This window comes from Gekko japonicus, unplaced genomic scaffold, assembly GCF_001447785.1.
Source record: "Gekko japonicus isolate JY-2015 unplaced genomic scaffold, Gekko_japonicus_V1.1 scaffold405, whole genome shotgun sequence".
Classification (NCBI taxonomy): Eukaryota; Metazoa; Chordata; class Lepidosauria; order Squamata; family Gekkonidae; genus Gekko; species Gekko japonicus.
In genome coordinates this window covers 303028-321739 of record NW_015175982.1, presented here as the reverse complement: position 1 = coordinate 321739, position 18712 = coordinate 303028, and positions in this window count along the sequence as shown.

The window sequence follows — 18712 nt, the reverse complement described above, 5'->3', positions numbered from 1 at the left end:
ACATGCTCTACCACTGAACCATGGCTGCTCCCCAAATATATATCTGTCTGATTGCAAGATGTTGCGGCTAACAACAGAAGGTTAAACTCCTACCTGGATAGGCATTGTTAATCCAGATTGCTTTACAAAATCTGCCTTTACAAAAACAACAACAACCCCAACATGTTTTGAGGGGAAATACATTTGAAAATCCATAATCTTAATAGCTTAAGAACATAAGAGAAGCCATGTTGAATCAGGCCAATGGCCCATCCAGTCCATCACTCTGTGTCACACAGCGGCCAAACCCCAGGTGCCATGAGGAGGCCCACTAGCAGGCCCGAACTCCAGAAGCCCTCCCACCACTGTGCCCCCCCAGCATCAAACTGTATGATTAGTTATTTCTAAGAGGGTTTTTAAAAAGTACTTATCTTTATTTCAGATGGATGGAACAGACTTATGAAAGCTAAACAAATCCAACCTGAATTTAGGCAGGCAGGATTCATTTCAACAAGCCCTAAAAGATAAATTTATGTGAAGAATATTGCATTTTACAGGCCACCCAGACTGGAAAGTTTGTGCCACAAGTGGAATGAATGGGACAGGAGAGACAGAAAAGACAGAGATGCCTGAAGGCAAAGAATAAATTTAAGAAACAAAACCTGTTTGCAAATTAACGGAACAGAAAGAGGTAAAATAAAACTTGTACCCCTGTGCATATGTAAATTACAAGCCAATTTGATCTGAGGCAAAATCTAGATATCTAATTCTCAACATGACCCCTTTTGTGGATATTTAAGTCCAGAGAATGGTGCCATGAACAGACAAGACGCATCTTTCTACAAACCTGAGAAACACCCCAGGTCTGCAGAAAAATCTGAAATCTTAAAAAAAAAAAAGTTGGAGGTTGCCACAATAGGGCACCTGCCAAGGTCTACAGCCTAATCAATTTCAATGTAATCATTATAGTCTCGGATTTCCGGTCTATGGCGGGACGCTAGCAGACTCACCTCCGGGACCTCCCAGGGGTAAGGCTGCGCTCCAGCCGAAGGAGGGGGTGCGCAGGCTCGCTTACCCCCCCAGAGACCCGGGGAAGGGACTCTGGCCATGGAACTTCTAAGAGGTTGCCTCTTCGAGGGCGGAATGCCAGAGAATTGAGGCACCTCTTCGTTCCGACGGTTCTCCGTGCTGTGAGACCGAATGTGATTTAGTGAAGCTGACCGGGGCAAGCGTGGGAGATCTAGCATCAGAAATGAAGCTGAAAGCAAGGTCGAATGACCAATTATGAACGTGAGTCAGTTTTGAAGCATTTTAAAGGGGAAAAGATAACTCCCCACCCCACTCTACTGAACGGAGAAAGGTGAGCGTGGGAGGGACGCCTCTCATGCGAATGGATTTTTGAGCGATAGAGGGGGGAGCGGAAGAAAATGCAAAGGAAACTGTCTAGAAGTACTTACCAAAGCAAATCAAAGCGGTGAAGTGCACATTCAGAGACTTTTTAAAAATTTGTGAAAGTAAACAAACGATAAAGATGGCGAGGAAGAAGGACAAAGAAAAACTTTTGAAAGCGAAACCGGAGAGCCCTAAACCAGAAATTACCGGTGAGCTGGCAAAGTACATGCATCCTCTGTTGGAACAGCTGAATAACTTCAAGGAGCAGATGTCCATTGTGACTCAAAGTATTACTGCTCAACAAACCCAGATAAATGATATGCTACAAATAATGAAGCAAGATACTGAGAAGGTGAAGGAAGTGGCTGCAACAACTCAAAAGGTGAAGAAAAAAGTGCAAAAGCTGGAAAGGAAACAAACCTCCATGGAAGATCAACTGTTGCACGTGCCAATGGAAAAGGCCAACATGATCCTGCGTTGGGGAAATTGTCGTAAGATTCTCGAAGAGGCATATGAGGGACGCAATCCTGAAAGTGGTCTCTGGAGTACCCCTGAAAGTGGGGGAGAATACTATTAGAACGCTAAAGGATATTCCATTTGAAGTGAGACAATGGAGAAAGAAGTACAAAGAGCTCGTGCTTTTTCTTCAGACAAATTCAATTGGATATAAATGGCTATTTCCAGAAGGCGTCACTTTCAAGATTAAGGACAAAAAAGAAAAGATTGACTGTATTCCGAAAGCTCAAGAATTCCTAAGGGCTCAGTTGGGAAGACCAGAGGACGGGAAAAAAGAAGAGGACAGTAAGTCTAGTGGCGAGCTAGATTCGGGTTCTTCCGGAGAGGACTCTTTGTCAGAACAAGGGGCAGCAGCCCCCAAAAGTCCTTATAAGTTGCAGAAGAGACGGGGAAAGGAGAAGTAAAGGCTGAAGGACTTTGTGAACTGTGCCTTTGTGAACTTTGAAATGGGATGATCGGGGGTACTGTTTGTAGACAGTTTAAATTTAAGCTTAAAAGAAAAGTATTAACTTTAAATGCTTGACTCAGTTTATAATGTTATAAATGATGGAAGATTGAATGTAACTAAGCTAGTTGGAGGATCTCCCCTCTTGGGATTTTAGTTAGTAGTGGGTTCTTTGCTTTATCCCCTAAATGTAGTTTTCCCTCCCCCTTTTCTGTTGTAGTTTTTGTAGTGATATTAAAAAAAAAAAAAACCCTCCGGGGGCTTAAAAAAATTATCATTATAGTCTCAGGTGTAAAAATTCTTACAGTCACAGAAGCTCACAACAGTAACTTCTGCTATTCACAACATACAATTCACAGTCACGTAAGGGCGTTTGCAGACTCAATATAGTTTAAAGGGACAGTTTCAAGCAATACGTCCTTTACAATACAAGTTAAAGAAACTTAACTTCTTTAACTTGGAACTGTTTATTTTCTGGCTTAAGGGTTAATGAAACTAATAAATGAAATGGAAATGGAACTGTTTCTTTAACTTGTATTGTAAAGGATGTGTTGCTTGAAACTGTCTCTTTAAACTATATTGAGTTTGCGAATGTCTTTACACAATTGTGATATTTTGTATAGCAGAAATTATTGCTGTGAGCTTATGTGACTGTAAGGGTTTTTAAACCTGAGACTATACTAATTACACTGAAATTGCTTAGATATTTTATTGTTTATTTGAATATTTATAAATATTACACAAAAGAAAAAAATCTGGATGTGTTGCAGTTAAGTGCTTGTAATGGCTATACACTCAGTGTTTCTTTGCCTCTATTAACTGGTTTACACCAGGAGTCCCAGTTCTTGTAAAAAAAGGTCTAAAGCCTGGCAGAGGGCCCACCCCTGATTGGAGACAAGGTCTGAATCCAACCATTCATACACATAAGGCACATCGAGTTTTCCCAAGTTCCTCTCCATTCCTGCAGCTATTTCCAGCCTCTGGAAAGATCCTTTCTGTGGCTGTAGGATCTATACCGAGAAATAGCCATGTGGGCCAGTGAGCTCGGGTAGGGAGGGACAAAGGGATTCAATTGACTCCTTTCCTTAGTGAAACTGCATATGCGGAAGAAGAAGAGAAGAGAGAGAAGAGATTGGATATATACCCCACCCTTCACTACCCAAAGGTGGCTTACAATCTCCTTCCCCTTCCCCTTCCCACAACAGACACCCTGTAAGGTAGGTGGGACTGAGAGAGCTCTGACAGAAACTGCTCTTTCCAGAAAAGCTCTAAGAGAACTGTGACTGACTCAAGATCATGCCAGCAGCTGCATGTGGAGGAGTGAGGAATCAAACCTGGTTCTCTCAGATTAGGGTCCATGCTCCTAATCCCTCCTCTCTCCTGCCCTCCTCAATCCATAGGGGTCCTGCAATCCTAGGAATGATCTTTCTATGAGTCAGAAGGGGGCTGCACTGCAGGAATGCATCCTAACCCTGTGTTCTAATGTACACAGTTCCCCAGATGTGGGAGAAGGACTGAGTAGGAAGGAGGGTTTGTGGGGAGCAATGCACATTGGAAGACGCAAGAAGGAAGCAGCAAGAAACTGGATTGCTGCCTCTTAGTATTTAAACCAGCATTTCATCTTCAAGGTGCTTAGTCATCCTTAGAACAGGTTTGCAACTTGTGCACATTCTGTTCATCTCGAGGAAGGAACAATCCTGCACAACTAACTCCTGCAACATTGTACCGCTCATTAAAGCAGAACCCTCACGTGAACAGTTACTGGTGCAAGTGTACTGACTGGAGTGTCACCAGGACAACATCCTAGTCTCAGTTCACACCCAAGCAGAAGGAGTGGGTGGCTGTTCAAATTGCAGTTTGTGCATGTGTGTGTGTGTGTTTCCATAAAGCAGGTCCTGGTGTCATCCTGGTGATTTTCACCACACTAGTACAAAACTTCATTTCCCTCCACTTGATGATCTAGTGGTGAAAATTAATAGTGAAAAATAGAGCGTTAAAAGCTGCTGTCACACATGACTGCCACATGATTTTAGGTGCATGTATGCATTAACGGGGGGGGGGGCAGCCATCGTTCTGGGACAGCTGAAGCTTGTCATAGGTGAGAAAGCACAATGAAAAATGTACATAAATACTACAGAATGTATCAGTTTGGTTGGATATATATCCTCCATGTTGACTGCAGTGCCTTTGCATTTAAAATGTGACTAGATAGCTGAGCATGGTTATATTCTGATCTCATTAATGTTCTGGATGTTCTACACATCTTCCTGGTGAATTGCAATATTGTTTACTAGGAATAAGGCCCATTGTGGAAATAAATACAACAAACTCTAGAAAGAGGCTCTGGGCGGGTGCCCAGGCCTTGGGCACTCAGTGTCAATTTGCTGTGGCAACCTCAGCAGGGTATAATGACACCGAGTCCACCATTTTCTTTAGAGAAACTGATCTCTGCTACATGAAGAACAGTTGTAATTTTGAGTCCTCACCTGGAGAGTGGCAACAGTGGTTCCCCAGGAGGGAATGGCTGGTTTGGAGGGTGGAGTCTATGGCATTGTACCTGTCTGAGGTCCCACCCCTCCTCAAACCCCACCCTCTCCAGGCTCCACCCTGCAAATCTCCAGGAATTTTCCAACATGGAGTTGTTAACCCTATCTTCTTCCCAGCCAACCATCAACCTACCTTGGTCTGCCCCTCTGACTTCAGCTTTCCATCTCCTCTCCCCTCCCTCCTGGAGAGCAGTTGTAATTCTGAGTGATCTCCAGCCCGCACCTGGAGATTGGCAACAATGGTTCCCCAGGAGGTACTGGCTGGTTTGGAGGGTGAAGTCTATGGCATTGTACCTGTCTGAGGTCCCACCCCTCCTGAAACCTCACCCTCTCCAGGCTCCATCCCTCAAATATCCAGGAATTTCCCACCTGGAGTTGGCAACCCTATCTCCTTCCCAGCCAATCCTCAACCTACCTTTATTTCCCTCTCACTCTTCAGCTTTCCACCCCCCACCTGCAGCCTCTACTGTGCTCTGAAGCCCTGCTATGTCACATTGGCTGTCATACAGGGGCCATCTCAGCAGGATATAAGGACACAGAGTCCACCATTTTCTCCAGGGGAACTGATCTCTGCCATCTGGAAAGCAGTTGTAATTCTGAGTGATCTTCAGCCCTCACCCAGAGACTGGCAACAATGGTTTTCCCCAACAGGCACTAAGGGGAAATGTATTTTACCTCAGAACACATTTTACCTCAGAACAGCAACAGCAAACTGTTTAGAATGTTAGAGGCAAAGGCCAATGAGGCTGCATATGCAAATGACCTGACTGGCTATGGTGGGGAGAGGAGCAGCAAACTGTTTAGAATGTTGGAGGCAGGACTCTGGCAATGCAGCCAGTGGATAGGGAGACCCTCTAAGTGATAGATCAGGGAGCCAACTGATCTGGAAGCATGTTGGAATGTTCAGGGGAGTCCATGACCAAAACAGAATTATATATAAGGAGAGATACTACTACATCAGTTTAAGCCAGCTCTAAGAAACCTCCATTTATTTTTGATGGAAGACGCTGCAAACTGACATGGGGTTTATAAGAGTTTATTCTGAGTTTCACTCAAAGAATGCTGGAATTCATAGGTTAGGAAGGCTGCTCAGAATTCTGTGGAGGTATTCCTAACCCCCTTGCAGAACTCCAGAATCAGACGTCTCCTGGAGAGAGGAAGCTGCTGTTACTTCAGTGCCAGTAGGTAGTACTAATATACCCCAGATCACAGATGGTCTTAATTTGGAGCATTCAGGTAAGCAAGATCTGCATGAACATGTGTGTCCTATTTTTATGCTTTAATTTAGCAAAGACTTTTCTCTCTCTGTTTATACAGTCACTGAAAATACAAAATGACAAAAAACCCTGCCTGCTGCTTTTGTTGTTGGCATTTTAACCCTTTGACAATGCTGAGATTCTCACCTTGTACCCTTATTTTTTGTGTCTTCAGGATCACAGAGGAGAAAATGTAAAAGTTACCTTAGGTACAAAACTAAAATGGGAAAAAGTAAAAGCCAGATCTACATGGATCCTCATGGATATTCTAGTGTTTTTTAAAAAACAGAAACCCTCCCCAACAACAAATCACATATCACGGCCAGGTCCACAGACTGAACCAACAAACACAGATCCAGGACTTCTTGGATATAAAAAATGTAAAGGTTCCCTTGCTCGAAAGCCAGTCGAATCCGACTCTAGGGTTGTGGTGCTCATCTCCGTTTCAAAGCCGAAGAGCCAGCGCTGTCCGAATACGTTTCTGTGGTCATGTGGCCAGCATGACTAAACACCAAGGCACACGGAACGCTGTTACCTTCCCACCGAAGTGGTATCTATTTATCTACTTGCAATTTCTTGCTTTCGAACTGCTAGGTTGGATATGCAGTGGTGCAAAAACATGGATCTGAGGCATGAGTTCTCATGACTTCATATGATTTTTTTCACTGACCCAAAACAAAACTACCATCGTATTGTAGCTCCTATCGTGGTCAATAAACACCATGGTGTGGAACCAGCATGGTGCAAAAATCATGGATGCAAGGCATGGATCCTTATACATCTACAGGATTTTTGGAAGAAGTCATCCAAAATTCACCGGGAAAACCACTCATCATGTCCACTACTGCATACTGCACCACAAAAAATGGTGCCCCCATGATACAATTCAGTATGATTTATAAGCTGCCTTGAGTCACAGGAAAAGTGAGATATAAATATCTGAATAAATAAGTAGTTTGGGCAGGTTGATAACATCTAAGCAACTTCCTGTTTGTTAGATTAGGCAGTGCTCTGGCAGTGATTGTTCTACCTCTGCTATACTTGACCTGTAATGCTGGTTGTCCATGGGGTTTTGGAGAAGACCCTGATGCTGGGGAAGATTGAAGGCAAAAGAAGAAGGCAGTGCTCTGGCAGTGATTGTTCTACCTCTGTTATACTTGACCTGTAATGCTGGTTGTCCATGGGGTTTTGGAGAAGACCCTGATGCTGGGAAAGATTGAAGGCAAAAAAAGAAGGCAAAGGATGAGATGGTTAGATAGTGTTATCGATGCAGCGAACATGGGGTTGAGCACACTCCAGAGGATGGTGGAGGACAGGAGGGCCTGGTGCAATATGGTCCATGGGGTTGTGAAGAGTCGCACTCGACTGTGCGACTGAAGAACAACAACAAAGCTGGTTGTCATATTTCTCTAAAAAAATCCAACAAGGCAGACTGCAAGAGTCCCCCCCCCCCAAGTGCTGGTATATTTTCTAAGGGTGAGCACTGGGCAATGGTCCAAGGCGAGGTCTATCAATATAGTGGAATGGCCTGGTCTACCCCTGTAGAGGACATTTTCTGTAATGCAATTTGACTTGATTCTATTATCTCTTATAATGTTTAAATTATTCTTGAAATCTAGTTTAAATATAGTTTAAGAGAATTCATTCTGAGATTTTTACAAGGTTATGGAAAGAATCTTAAAAAAATAATTTACGGAATAGTCAAATGTAGACTTGCTCACAACTTTAATGCTACTAGCTTTTTTTGCTCATGAGGTAGAATTTCTGCTTACAGCACTGTGAAGCTTAGAGGGAACTTTGCCTGGGACTGCAATAGATCAAATCTTGTCACTTCTATATCTTCTCTTTCGACCTTTTAAGGTCAAAAGTGGTTTGAACCAGGTGAATCCATTTATGATTTTTCTATTTGGAGACAAGCTCAGTTAACTTGATTAATAGATGTTAGCAAAAATGGCGGGCTCTACGAGGGCAGATGCAAAGGAGTCAGCTCCAAACGTTTTCTGACTTTTCCTAATACTTCTATGGACTAATACAACCGTCAAAGTTCTCTCCCATAGAGAGAGACTTTAGCAAGGAGCTCAGACCCAAGTTGGGACCAGACGGCGCCCCCCCAACTGTACCTAGGTTTGCTCTATGAGCAAGGAAGCTGGGATAGAGAATTTCAATCATCTACTCTGGCACCAGCAGAGTACAACAAGAACCACAGAGTTGGGAGTAAGCAGTGAAGTGGCTAAATTTGAGGATGATACGAAGTTGTTCAGGGTGGTGAAAACCAGTGAGGATGGGCAAGTGGGCGTCATCATGGCAAATGGGGTTCAATGTGGCCAAGTGCAAGGTGATGCACATTGGAGCCAAAAATCCTAAATATAAATACACATTGATGGGGTCTGAACTGGCAGAGACTGATCAAGAGAGAGATCTTGGAGTTGTAGTAGATAACTCACTGAAAATGTTGAGACAGTGTGTGACTGCAGTAAAAAAGGCCAATGCTATGCTGGGGATTATTAGGAAGGGTATTGAAAACAGATCAGCCAATATCATAATGCCCCTATATAAATCAATGGTGCGACCTCATTTGGAATACTGTGTGCAGTTCTGGTCACCACACCTTAAAAAGGATATTATAGTTTTGGAAAAAGTGCAGAAAAGGGCAACTCGAATGATAAAAGGGTTGGAACACTTTCCCTATGAGGAAAGGTTAAAGCGCTTAGGGCTCTTTAGCTTGGAGAAACGACGACTGAGGGGAGACATGATTGAGGTTTATAAGATTATACATGGGATAGAGCAGGTAGAGAAAGAGGTACTTTTCTCCCTTTCTCACAATACAAGAACTCGTGGTCACTCCACGAAATTGCGGAGCGGTCGGGTGAGAACGGATAAAAGGAAGTACTTCTTCACCCAAAGAGTGATTAACACATGGAATTCACTGCCCCAGGAAGTGGTGGCGGCGACTATAGATAGGGACTCTGGGGCAAGTGATGCTCTGTCATCTTGGTGCTTGGGGGGGGTCAACAGTGGGAGGGCTTCTAATGTCCTGGCCCCACTGCTGGACCTCCTGATGGCACTGGTATTTTTGGCCACTGTGTGACACAGAGTGTTGGACTGGATGGGCCTTTGGCCTGATCCAACATTGGCGTCTCTTATGTTCTTATGCTCTTATGAGGGTCCAAGAAGACAACACAAAGAGGACAAATGAAGCTGAGTAACTTTATAATTTTGATCTCTAGGGGGGAACAATAACAACAGGCAAAAAAAAGAGAGAGACCTCAGAGAAAAAAGACGGGGGGAACGCCTCGGTGCATTTGCAGAGCAAAGAGATTTAGTGGCAGCTAGAAAAGAAGAAGAAGCTCAGATAGAAACGTTATTTCACATATAGGCGAAAAATAATGTACCGGAAATTAGAAGATTGAAGCAGATAATGCATGATTTTCTTTTGTTGTATTTTCCATGGTTCGAGTCCCGGGTTCCTGTTCCTTTAAGCGAGACTCCAGCGTGATCAAGAAGGTGGCGGTGGTGATGAGGCTTTTCCCCCAGTGTAAACGAAGAGGCGGAAGCAAGATACAGCGGGGAGGAGCAGACGGACATAGACGCAGCAACAGACGCAGATGCAGCGACGACACCATACGGTGCGTCGTGACGTGAGAAGAAAGGGACAGGAGACGCGACAAGAAACGAGGAACACTTAAAGAGACATAAACAATAGTACTACAAAGGGAGAAGAAGAAATACAAGAGATAGGGAACTATACCTTCCCCTAGCCAGGGGGGGATAGTAAGCCATTTAAAAGTGAATATGCCACAATTGTCATTGAAAGAACTTCAGGCAATGATCCAAGAAAGTATGGCCACAACTTTACAAAAAACTATAGAAACAACCCTGCCAGATCTAATTAAAAAGGAAATAGAGCCTATTCATACCAAGATGGAAGAGATATCTAAGCAAATTAAAGATGAAACAGAAGAAATTAAAAAACAAATAGGTGAACACAAAAAATAAATATCAAAAATATCAAAAACAACATATAGATTGGAAAATAAGGCACAAGATTTAGATGCAGAAGTTCAAGAATAAAAAATAATAAAATGGAAGAAACTCTAATAAACTTTGAAACGGAGGTAATCAGGCTTACTACTAAGATGCCAAAACATAACAGAAGAATTAGACAAAGATTTAAAAGAAGCTAGAAACTTTGCTGATCAACTTACAGTAGGAAACAAGGAGGAAGTGAAGGCAGAAATAGAAGCAGCATATAGGAAAAACTCCACATATGCAAAAAGGAAAAAATTACCTAGAGAAATACATGTAAATGCTTGAAAATTGGAGAACCTTATACCTAGAAGGACATGATCTAAGTATGGGCTGGCATGCCTATACTTGGTATGGAAAAGATAAAATACATGCTGTCTTTCATCAACATATTATTAGGGGAGCTCTAATAAAAATTTGGGGGAAAATAAAAGAAAAATATTATACAAAGATTCCAAAGTGGGTTTCTCCTTTAGAAGCATTTGTAAAACCTACATTAATGACAGAAGAAAAAAGAGGATCATATGACATTCTATTAGATGATAAGAACAATTTAAGAATGATAGAAAACTTAAAATTAATTAACATAAATCTTACATGGTGGGAAAGTACACAATTAGAATCAAGATACATTAAAGATAAAATAATTGGATTTTACACGTCAAAATCAGATTGGGATAAAATATGGTTAACATCCAATGAAAAATTTATACAAAAAAATATATAATTATCTCCTAGAAGATTATATGCAGGACGAAATAGTAAAAAGCATATGTGGTGGAGGTGTGGGAAAATACACATTTTGGCAAATTGTTAAAAAAATAATTATAGAAATAATGAACATTGATTTAGAACTACTTCCAGAAATATACTTGTTGAATATAATCCCAAATGGTATTGAGCAAAATGATATATATTTATTGACGTATATTTTTAATTCGGCTAGAATATTAGTAGCCAAATATTGGAAGTTAGAAAGATTAACATCGAGCAGCGAGGGCTCCAAGGTGGGGACTGGCCCGGAGACGTGATGAAGTGACGGCACAGCTTGGCTGGAGCCGAGGTAAGGGGGCTGTCGCACAGTCGTGGGGCAACGGAACTGCCCGGAAGGAGCCGCTGCGGAGCCAAGCCAAAAACAAAGACACCTACAGCGCAGAATCAAAGGAGAGGAGATCCGCTGGGAGATCGACAAAGAACCGGCAGGGTGCCTGTTAGGTATTCACCTCCCCCCAATACCATGTGGCCCTAGTTAGAATTGGTAATTTGCAATATAAACCGCTCAGAGAACCTTTGGGATTAGAGCGGTATAAGAAATCGAAAGTATAAATAAATAAATAAATAAATAAATAAAGATGGATGAGAGTGTATAATGGTTAGGGAAAAAATGTATTTAATGGACTCTGAAAATCGAAAAATGTTAGATGTATGTAACAATCACATGTATTATATTTAGATAAATCAATAAATATAAATAAAAAAGATGTTTCCAAAAATGGTTATATCCTTGAAAAGGTTAAATTTGAAGAAAAAAATTGCAGGGGGCACTATACCGTGGTATCAATATCTGCAGGTAAAGCATCTTATAGAAACCACTGAGATACAAAAATCTTTGTTGACCCCCCCTAACCAACTTTGAAGTCATCTTGAAAGACAATTCAAAGAACAACAAAAGCTTAATTTCTAAAATCTATAATATCATGGACATGGTAACACCATGTAAACATAAATTATTTCTATACCAAATTGCATGTCAAAAAGATTGCAAAGACAGACAGACAGACAGACATGAGGAGGGCTTTTGTGTAGACAAAAAATGGGTTTTTTTTAATTCTCTCTTTGATAAAGTTGAATAAGTTACTGCAGATAAAGAAATTCAGAATGATGTCCATTTCTGATGTTCTTCCTCCGTTACACCTGGGCATCTGGTTTGTGACTCAGTCTAGACCTGCTCCATGCCTACTTTCACGTCAATGATCAGATAAAGTTTTCAAAAATATCTCTGCTTCCAGTGTGGCACACTATACCTATAAGTACATTGTTGTCCTTTTCAGGTTAGCAACTGCCTCCAGGTTTTCACCAAGGTTGTAGCCATTGTCATAGCTTATTTATGAAGACTGGGGTGCGAGATTTACCCATATCTTGATGTATTGGTAGATAATTTCCTCTCTCGGGAACCATTCCTACACCAGAACATTTCCAGCCTTCATTTGTCTATGTGGCTCATTCATTTTTGTAACAACTGTTTTTGGACACAGTGAAAGAAATGCTAAAAAACCCTCCTGCCTGGAATTCTTGTTATTTCAAATGGAATTTTTTTTCTATCTGGGCTGAATGAAATTGTATTAACCCTACTTCTTGTTCCCAGGTCAGGACATATCTTTGATTCTCTTCTGTACTTCGTTCATGAAGGACTTTCATCCTCTCCCATCAGGATGCACCTAGCAGCTATAGCCTCCTTCCATATCCATATTAAAGGAAGGTCAGGTTTTGCCCAAAGACAGTCAAAGACTTTCCTAAGGCATCTACTTGCTTAGTTTCCTTCTGTCTGACAATGGAGCCTCTCCCTAGTATTATCTAAATTAATGGGCAAGACTTTTGAGCCCCTAGCCACCTGACCTTTGCATCTATCACATTTCTCATAGCAATAACATCTGCCTGTAGGGTCAGTGAGCTTCAGACCCTCTATCATGACCTCCCCTTTAAGATTTTTATTCCAGGGTAATTTAGGTTTGCCAATCCCCAGGTCTGGGCTGGGGATCCCCTGATTTTGCAGGCTCTTCCCTGCTGCTGGCCAGCTGGCTGGTTGGGGGAAGCCCCAAACCCAACTCCCATGATATGCCTTTAAATTTCAGCGGGACATTTTAGAAGAAGCTTGCAAACTGTTTGTGCTTGGTAATGTGTGTGTGCCTTTAAGTCTCAGCAGGACAAAAGCTGCATGGGGTGGTGGTGAGCAGGCACAAGCCATGAGGTCTTCCCGGTGAGTGTGAAGTGTTGAGAAAGAGAACACAGTCCCTCTTCTTGTTCTGCATTTGTGTATAGCAAAATAGATGGTAAAGAGTTAACTAGAACCTGATTATGGGATGTAGGAAAACTGCACACCCTAGACTGCTCTCTTACTGACTTTAGTTTTTCTGTGTTAATATGAAGAGGTTGGTTGAAATAAAGCAGTTACATTCAGCAACTCCCATGAGTAAGTGATTTATACCGTTGCCCCAGTGAGATCACAAAAGTGTGGGCTTGCAAACTGTTTGTGTTTGGAGGATCCATTGTTTATTTTGGCTGTTTTGGTGAGTGTGTTTGTGTGTCCCTTAATAAAACCATGCTTGGAAACGCTATCAAAACAATGTCCCTTTTGAGATACGGTGACCAGAACTGTACACAGTATTCCACTGAGGCCGCACCATAGATCTATAAAGGGCATTACAATATTGGCCATTTTATTCTCAATCCCTTTCTTTATAATCCCTAACATAGAGTTTGCCCTTTTCACCACTGCAGCATGATGGGTTGACACTTTCATTGAGCTATCCACTACAACTCCGAGCTCTGACTTTTTATAGCTTCCTTGACTTGTATTGTTAACCATGCTGTGACTGGCATCCTCAGAGGTATAACACAGAAAGATGGAGTACTCTCTGTGTCAAGGCTTCTCTCTGCCTACCATTTTCTTCTCACCTTGACACAGAGAGTATCTTTCTGTGTTATACCTCTGAGGATGCCAGTCACAGCTACTGGTGAAACGTCAGGTTCTACAATGCCAAGACCATGGCCCCACAACCCGGAAGATCTACAGCAACTAATTTCTCATGTAAAATTTTAAATGGTTCCTAACTCTAAGTTTGTCTTCTGTCTGCATAATAAACACCCCATCTCATATTTTGAAACTGGTCGATTTCTCAAGTAAGTTGTTAATTTTGCCATTACTGCATAGTCAGCAAGTTTATTTTCCCAGTCTTCTAAGCTTGGACAAACATCTGATTTCCTTTTTGCTGCATAAATAATTCTATCAATTGTCACCATATATTCAAATATCTCTTTCAAACTTTTGATAATTTGGTAGGTAGTATTCCTAATAGCCCTCTATTTCTTTAGAGCTTAAAAAATCTCTCCAGAGCTGGCCTGTGCATGTACAGAACACCCATGTGGACAGGTGACCACCCAATGCACAGGAACAGGTTAAGTACAACCATGTTTTTTCAGTATTGCCATGGTGCAAAAATATGGCTCCACTGTAGCAGTGCCATAAAGTGGTGGATCTGTGGTGGGGTTTTTTGTGTATGTGGAGTCTGTGGCTCTGCCTGTAATGTCTAACGGTGAGTCAAAACTCAGGTGACCCTATGCAAAAATCAGGATCCATGCTTTGGATCCATGTTTTTGCACCATGGTGGTGTCACTAAGTGGTGCATCCATGTTTTTTGAGGTGCACTCTGATTTAATGGGAAGATTGGGGTTGACCCCATATAGAAATAATGAGTATCTCTGCCATGGATCCATGTTTTTACACCATATCAGTGCCATGAACCAATAGATCCATTTTTTATGGGGCTGCCTATAGACCAAGATATTATCTGCAATATGATAGTGGTTTTATTTTGATTCAGAGTAAAAATTATATGTATTCACATGGATCTGTTTCGGTTTTTTTTAAAAAAGTTTTTATTAACATTTTTTATATAACTCAAACACACAAAAAACAATACAATCTAGAACAGCTAACGGTAAACCTTAACAATATAGACTAGGTGGTTTTCAGTTATGGAGTTGTTACAATCTGCTTGCCAACTTATTTGATCTTGTGATGGTTGGGTCGGGATCAATTCCACTAATTCTAACCATGGTATGTGACATGAATGTTTTTGTTCCAGGTATTCCCTATGCGCTAAATTTGGCCCTTGTTGTACATCAACAAAACGAGTAAGATCATTGTGCTTCCATACTTCAAAAGTACCTGGTAAGTGTGCAGGAGCAAACCATGATTGTTCTAAAAATGTGGTCATTGGGGAAGGCGGGGGTGCTAATAATTTTTTCCTTTTATCCCAAATTTTAAAGATAGTGCTTAAGAATTGGTTTTGAATAATATCTTTAGGTCTTTGAGAAGGAAGTTCCCACAAAAGGCTTTGGAGTTTATGGTCTTTCACATATGTATTTTCAATGTGTTTCCAATCACTATTGAAGCCATTACTATGTGTTTTTAAAAGACCCACCAGAATAACTGCTTCGTGGTAAAGAACCAAATCCGGTAGTGCTAGTCCACCTTTATGGATGGGTTTTTTCAATGTATTCTAACTAATCCTAGGTTTGGGTGAGTCCCAGATGAATGTTGAGATGGCTTTCTGTCAATCTTTGAAACAAGCCTTAGAGATGTCAATAGGGATTGCTCGCATTAAATATAAGATTTTGGGAAAGAAGAAAGCTTTGACAATCTGTAACTTTCCATCCAAGAGGACATTGTTGAGGCTTGCTTCCAATGTGGTTCCTCTATTAGGTGTTTAAAGGGGAGAAAATTAACCTTCAAGAGATCGTTTATGTTCAATGGGATCTTAATTCCCAGATATGACCAATTTTTTTCTACCCAGGCATATTTAAAATGTGATTTGATATAATTTTGATGGGCCGTAAGCAGGGTGATAGGGTATATCAATGTCTTTGAAGGATTCACTCGGAGGCCTGAAATTGAGCCAAAACTTGACAACAATTTTTTTAACTCCGGGATACTTTGTTCTAGTTTGGTAAGTGTCAGGGCCAAATCATCAGCAAACAGACTTAGTTTTATCTGTTTATAAATTATATCGATGCCATAGATTCTATTATTATCTCAAACAGCCTGAGCAAAGGGTTCCATTGCCAAGGCAAACAACAAAGGGGAAAGGGGCAGCCTTGTCTTGTGCCTCTTTCTAATTTGAATGTCTCAGAATCTGCATTATTAATCTATAAAAACGCTAAGGGGGAACTATATATTGCTTTAACTGCTGTTTGGAATAAAGGGCAAAAATTCAAATAATTTAACAGGCTATGCAAATATTGGGGTTCTACAGTATCGAATGCTTTTTCTACGTCAACTGATAGGACAAATGATGATTTGATACTGTTTTTGAGGCTATATTGAATAACGATAAGAAATTTTCTAGTATTATCTGAAATGTCCCTTCTAGGTATGAAGCCAGTTTGGTCTGGGTTTATATAAATATCAATTAATTTATTCAATCTATTGGCTAAGGTTGCTGTCAAAATTTTGTAATCAGTATTCAGTAATGATATGGGACAGTATGAGCTTGGGACGTGTGAATCCCTCCCTTTTTACAAGAGAACAACAATTTTTGCCAAGTTCCATGTTGAAGGCATTATTCCTGACTGTATAACTGAATTACATATCTCTACCAAATATGGGACTATTAATTGGTTGTATTTCGTATAAAACTTGGCCATAAGGCCATTGGTTCCCGGAGTCTTGTTTTTTAACGCCTTTATCGTATTTTGGATTTTCTGTAAAGAAATTGGTTGATCTTGAAAATCCTTGTGGTGATCGGATAGAAGTTTTGGTAGAGGATATGTATTTTAAAACTTTTCTATATGAGAGGTTTGAGGTTTTGTGGAGGTATATAGTGTTTTATAGAACTCCACAAAACTATCTTTAATATTCTGTGTTGTAAATTTCGAGTTCCCCATTTTGCCTCTCACAGCTGGTATCAAATTTTCTGTAGTTTTTTTTGCGTATTTTCCAGGCCAAAAGTCGGATTGATTTCGGGCCTGAGCGCCAATATTTTTGCTTAATATATAAAAGTTTCTTTTAAATTTTGGAAATTTCTGACGTTTCTAATTTTTTCCTTTCTAGCTAAAGTTTATGGTATATCTTTTTTTTGCAAGTCTTTTAAAAATTATTTTCTAATTTTTCAATGTTGACAATGATTGTTGTTCTTATCTTTTCTTTTGCCTTCCTATAGGTGACTGCTTTGGCTATAATTTTGCCTCTGAGAACTGCTTTAAAAGCGTCCCAGGTTGTGTTATGGGAAGTACCACATGAGGAATTAATCTCAAAGTATTCTTTAATGTCATGTTGTAGCTTTTCAGTAATTGTTGGCAATAATAAAAGTGTGTTATCTAACTTCCAAACATGACTGCGTGGTTTCATTTCCCTATCCAGCATATAGCAAAATACTGGAGAATGGTCGGACCACAATTTAACTCCTATGTCTACTGTAGGGAAAAGGTTACTGATATTAGTAGATACCAAAATGGTATCAATACGAGTGTGCACATCATGTTTTGCAGAGTAATAAGTGTAATCTCTCTCCTTTTCATGTCACAATCTCCACAGGTTGCTTAGTTGAAATTGTGTTAACAATGATGGTAGTTGAGAGTTATATTCCGAGATGGGCTTATTAGGTGCAAACTTCCCATTTTTCGGCCTAGACCTATCTAAAAAATAATTCGCTATACAGTTGAAATCTCCTCCAATAATATAAGGGTCCATACTAAATTCTAATAATTTGGTAAAGGTATCTTTTAAAAATTCTATTTGACCTACATTTGGGGCATATAGAGGGGCCAATGTCAGTCTCTCACCATTTAAGGCGCCTTAAAAAAAATAAATCTACCTAAAGGGTCTTTACAGACTTCTTCCACAAGATAGCTGACATTTCTATTAATTAAGATAGCTACTCCTCTAGATTTCGAGGAACCGGCTGCTAAATGAGCTAAGATGAGTTTCCTGTAAGAATACAATTTCAGCTCCTTGTTGCAGTAAAGCATTACTCACCTGTCTTTTTAAAATTAAATTATTCAATCCTCTGCAATTCCCAGAAGTGAATTTGATTTGTTTACTAATCATCTAAGTGGTTGAGGAGTTGGGCAATCTGGGGCTTGGAAACAGGAGACATACGTAAACATAGAGCAAATATATATAATACCATCTGAGTTGCATGTAATTCAAGTCGCCTTCCAGAAACCAAGTCAAAGATCTTTGGAGTCCACTGGAACCTCTGGTTCTGCCAGTGCAAACTAGAGAATAAATCTTTAAGACCATTAAAAAAGTACAAGAGTTAACCACCATGAACCAATATAACTGAAACACACATGGAACTAGTAACATAGCTCCACAATCCCTTCCTAATAGGGATAATTAAGTGAGGTTACTTGGAGTGATCAAAAACAAAATATCAGTTACAAAATCTTATCACACCTAACTATGCGGTGTAAGATGCACAACAAGTGGGCTAAAAATATTTATAACCCCTCCTCCCTCCCCCTTTTTAAAAAGTGATATATAAAAATGTTGAGAATATATAGCCTCCTATTACACTTGCAGGAAGAACTTTGGTACAGTAAGTTTGTCACTGCAATCAACAAACAATTCAAATATTTATTTATTAATTTATTATTTATTTTATTTCATTTATACCCCGCCCTCCCCGCACGCAGGTTCCGGCCAGCTTACACAGGCACAAAAGTGCGATAAAAAACCAACAAGTTAAAACAATTAAGGCACAAGTGCAGTAAAAGTCAACAGTTAAAACAGTTTAGGCAAAAATGCACATCTCACAGGATACATAATG